The sequence below is a fragment of the Penaeus japonicus genome, unplaced genomic scaffold (genome assembly GCF_977035675.1).
Source record: "Penaeus japonicus unplaced genomic scaffold, GWHDUDI00000001_assembly GWHDUDI00000017, whole genome shotgun sequence".
In the NCBI taxonomy this organism is placed as follows: domain Eukaryota; kingdom Metazoa; phylum Arthropoda; class Malacostraca; order Decapoda; family Penaeidae; genus Penaeus; species Penaeus japonicus.
Window position 1 is genome coordinate 8,907,746 of NW_028234419.1, and position 5,000 is coordinate 8,912,745.

A 5,000-nucleotide genomic window follows, 5' to 3' on the forward strand; every position below is an offset into this window, starting at 1 on the left:
CTCTCTCCTCTCTCTCCCCTCTCTCTCTCTCTCCTCCTCTCTCTTCCTCTCCTCACCTCTTTCTCTCCTCTCTCCCCTCTCTCCCCTCTCTCTCCTCTCTCCTCTCCTCTCTCCTCTTCCTTCTCTCCTCTCTCTTTCCTTCTCTCTCCTCTTCTCTCTCCCTCTCTCTCCTCTCTCTCCTCTCTCTACCCTCGCTCTCTCTCTCTCCCCTCCTTCTCCTCTTCTCTCTCTCTCTCTTCCCTCTCTCTCTCCTCTCTCTCCCTTCTCTCTCCTCCTCCTCTCTCCTTTCTCCTCTCTCTCTCCCCTCTATCCTCTTTCTCCTCTCACTCTCTCTCCTCCCCTCTCTCTCCTCTCTCTCCTCTCCTCTCTCTTCTCTCTCTCCTCTCTCTTCTCTCTCTCCTCTCTCTCTTCTTCCTCTCTCTTCTCTCTCTCCTCTCTCTCCTCTCTCTCCTCTCTCCTCTCTTCTCCTCTCTCTCTCCTCCTCTCTCATCTCTCTCGTCTCTCTCTCTTCTCTCTCTCTCTCCTCTCCTTCCTCCACTCTCTCTCTCTCCTTCTCCTTCCTCTTCTCTCTCTCCCTTTCCCTCTCTCTCTCTCCTCTCTCTCTCCTCTCTTTCCTCTCCCTCTCTCTCCCTCCTTCCTCTTCCTTCTCCTCTCCTCTCCTCTCTCCCTCTCCTCTCTCCTCTCTCTCTCTCTCTCCTCTCTTCCTCCTCTCCTCTTCTCTCTTCCTCTCACTCTCCCCTCTCCCCCCTCTCTCTTTCCCTCCTTCTTCTCCTCTCTCTCTTCTCTCCCCTCTCTCCTCTCTCTCTTCTCTCCCCTCTCTCCTCTCTCTCTCTCTCCTCTCCCTCTCCTCTCTTCTCTCTCCCTCTCTCTCCTCTCCTCTCTCTTTCTCCCTCTCCTCTCTCTCTCTTTCCCTCTCTCTCTCCTCTCTCTCTCCTCTCTCTCTTCTCTCCTCCTCTCTCTTCCTCTCTCTCTCTTCTCTCTTCCTCCTCTCTGTCTCTCTCTTTCCCCCCTCCTCTCTCTTTCTCTCTCTCTCCTCTCCTTTCTTCTTCCTCTCTCTCTCCTCTTCCCTCTCTCTCTCTCTCTTTCTCCTCTCTCTCTCCTTCTCTTCCCCTCTCTCTAGCCCTCTCTCTTTCTCTCTCTCTCTCTCTCTCCCTCTCTCTCTCCTCTTCTCCTCTCTCTCCCCTCTTCTCTCCTCCCCTCTTCCTCTCCCTCTCTCTCTCCTCTCTTTCTCTCTTCTCTCTGCTACCTCTCTTTCTCTCTTCTCTCTCCTCCCTCTCTTTCCTCTCTCTCCTCTCTCTCTCTTCTCTCTCCTCCTCTCCCTCTCTCTCTTTCTCTCTCTCCTCTCTCTCTTCTCCTCTCCCCCTTCCTCTCTCTCTCTCATTTTCTCTCTCTCTCTCTCTCTTTCTCTCTCCTCTCTCTCTCTCTCTTTCCTCCTCTCTCTTCCTCTCTCTCTTTCTCCTCTCTCTCCCTCTCTCTCTCTCCTCTCCTCTCTCTCTTCTCCTCTCTCTCTCTCTCTTTCTCTATCTCCTCTCTCTCTCTCTGCCCTCTCTCTCTCTCTCACTCTCTTCCTCTCTCTCTCTCTCTCTCTCTTCCTCGGTCTCTCTCTCTCTCTCTCTCCCTCCTCTCTCTCTCTCTCTTTCTCCTCTCTCCCCCTCTTCTTCTCCTCTCTCCTCTCCCCCCCTCTCTCTCCTCTCTTTCTCTCTCTCTCCATCTCCCTCTTTGCCTCTCTCTTCTCTCTCCCTCTCTCTCTCCCTCCTTTCCTCTCTCTCTCTCTCTCCTCTCTCTCTCTCTCCTCTCTTCTCCTCTCTCTCTCTCTCTCTCTCCTGTCCCTCTCTCCTCTCTCTCCCCCTCTCCCTCTCTTCTCCTCTCCCCTCTTCTCTCCCTCTCTCTCTCTTCTCCCTCTCTCCCTCTCTCTCTTCTCCCCTCTCTCTCTCTCTCTCCTCTCTCTCTTCTTCCTCTCTCCTCTCTCTCTTCTCCTCTCCTCTCTCTTCTCTCTTCTCCTCTCTCTTCTCTCTCTCTCTCCTCTCTCTCTCTCCTCTCTCTCTCTCTCTCTCTCTCTCTCTCTCTCTCTCTCTTTCTCTCTCTCTCTCTCCCTCTCTCTCCTCTCCTCTCTCTCTCTTCCCTCCTTTTGCCCCCTCTCTCTCCTCCTCTCTCCACCTCTCTCTCCTCTCTCTCTCTCTCTCTCTCTCTCTCTCTCTCTCTCTCTCTCTCTCTCTCTCTCTCTCTCTCTCTCTCTCTCTCTCTCTCTCTCTCTCTCTCTCTCTCTCTCTCTCTCTCTCTCTCTCTTTCCCTTTTTCCCCTCCCCCTCCCCCTCCCATCCTTTTCCTCTCTCTCCCTCTGTCCCTCTCTTCATACACACACGCAAACACAAACACACACGTGTGTGTGTGTTTGTGTGCAATGATGATGACTATAGTAATAATTTCATAATAGTGATTTTAACAATAATAAAAAATAGCATCAACCATGTGAATTTCTGCGTGTGTGTTTTACGCAGAGTCCTGAAAGCCCGCGGCCATAAGCCCGCCAGCCCAGCCAGAGTCAAAGCCCGAACAGTTGGGCTTTGAGAATCGGCACAGCCCGGAGCCCGGCGAGGCGAGGGGAGCGAATACTCCCCATTGAGCCCCGAGTCTTATTGAGTTATTTGCTGGAAATTCCGGTCGCTGTCGGATTTTGAATTTGCCGTGTCGGGATTTTTATTTCTATTTTTCTTATTGTTCTCTTATTTCTTACTTCTTATTTATTTATTTATTTATTTATTTATTTATTTATTGTATATGTGTGCATTGTTATTCAGGTCTTAAGGAGTAATAGCCGGGACAATTTCTTTTTCTTTTGTCTCTTCTTATTTTTCTTCGTCTTCTATTTCTTCTCCATCTTCATCATCTTCCTCATCGTAGTCTTCGTCTTCGTATTCATATTCGTATTAGTAATCTTCTCCGTTTTATGATTGATATTATCATTATCATCATTATCATTTAGTTTCCATGGCAAGGACTGTTAGCCGGAATAGCGCGGGTATTCAGTGTTTAAGGAGCTGTAAATATCCATTGATCGCTCATATAAAGTTGGTTTGTTCTTTTGCTCTGTTTTGCACTTGCATGCAGTCGGTTTATGAGGCATTGGTTCAATACCCATATAAAGCATTTTACTGTAGTTTCAGGTTATACGGTTATTGATCGTGTAAGGAGCAGTTACCAGATTTTTGTTTATATAAAGTGGTTGTATATCTATATATATATATTTTTTTTTTTTTTTTCTATACTTCGAAAGTTTCGTAATCGGACACATCAATAACAATTGTTCGTGTTAGGCTGCTTGCTCAGTAATGAACGTCTTCCCGCTTTCCGCAGATGTTACATGCATAGTTTAATTACTATTCGAGTATCATGATATTGAAGTGCTCGAATATAGTTTCAAAAAAGTAGAAAAAAAGTAAACAGCACAGAAAGGCACGAAGATTTTGAAAAAAAAGGAAAATCAGACAGTCTGCTTGCTTAAAACACTCCCTTGAATTATTCAAACCGCACAGATGCGAGGTACACACACCCTCACCCTCACCCTCACCCTCACCCTCACACACACTCACCCTCACACACACTCACCCTCACCCTCACCCTCACCCTCACACTCACACTCACACTCACCCTCACCCTCACACCCTCACCCTCACACCCTCACCCTCGCACACAGAAAGATTGCGTACTTTCTTCGACCATTACCAGCATCATCAAAGGAGATGCTAGTGGGACAAGATGCTCCGGACCCAATCTCTGTTAAGTCAAGACATTACCACTAAAGCTGCTACTCGACCAATACGGAACCTGGGAACCTTCCGTTACAGACCATTAATGTTTTTTTAGTACTCTAGTCTATACGCGTTTCGCATATATATTTATATATACAACGTAGCATACCCAAGTTTGTGTTTTAATGTATCTGTCTCTCTGTTTGTGTGTATCGTGTAGTGTAAGGCTATGAATTGATTCACGCGTTTTTTTTTTTTTTTTGAGAAAGGGAATTTGTAGTGTTTTCTCTTTCATAGCATAATGGCCATGATTTTTTTGAGGGGCAGTGTGACAGATAATGCTTGTCGGCTTTTTGTTTCTATTCTCCGTTCCTTCTGTCTTTCACTCTCTCTCTTACTCACTCTCTCTCTCTTACTCACTCTCTCTCTCTTACTCACTCTCTCTCTCTTACTCACTCTCTCTCTCTTACTCACTCTCTCTCTCTTACTCACTCTCTCTCTCTTACTCACTCTCTCTCTTACTCACTCTCTCTCTCTTACTCACTCTCTCTCTTACTCACTCTCTCTCTCTTACTCACTCTCTCTCTCTTACTCACTCTCTCTCTTACTCTCACTCTCACTCTCTCTCTCTCTCTCTCTCTCTCTCTCTCTCTCTTTCTGTCTTACATACACTTTTACCGTCCCTTCTTCATTTTTTCTTTCCCTTTTTTTCATGCCCCCGCACCCAACCCCCACCCCAACCCTTGAACACATTTAACTATTTCAAAGCAAGTAACCAGATCTAAGTCCCTTTTTCTTTATAACTTTTCCCCTCTTCTTTCTCCTCCTCCTCCTCTCCTTCTCCTCCTTCTCCTCTCCTTCTCCTCCTTCTCTCCTTCTCCTCCTCCTCTTCCTTCTCCTCCTCCTCTCCTTCTCCTCCTCCTCTCCTTCTCCTCCTCCTCTCCTTCTCCTCCTCCTCTCCTTTTCCTCCTCCTCTCCTTCTCCTCCTCCTCTCCTTCTCCTCCCCCTCTCTTTCTCCTCCTCCTCTCCTTCTCCTCCCCCTCTCTTTCTCCTCCCCCTCTCCTTTTCCTCCTCCTCTCCTTTTCCTCCTCTTCCTCCCCCTCCTCCTCCTCTTCCTCTTCTTCCTCCTCTTCCTCCCTCTCCTCCCCCTCCTCCTCTCCTTCTCCTCCTCCTCATTCTCTCCTTCTCCTCCTCCTCTCCTTCTCTCCTTCTACTCCTCCTCTCCTTCTCCTCCTCCTCCTCTCCTTCTCCT

At 47.9% G+C, this 5,000-nt stretch overlaps 1 protein-coding gene across 2 annotated transcripts in view; it reads left to right on the forward strand.

Moving 5' to 3' along the window:
* LOC122266516 (uncharacterized) overlaps positions 1–5,000 on the forward strand; it is a 32,892-nt gene that overhangs the window by 2,378 nt on the left and 25,514 nt on the right. The window lies entirely within an intron of this gene.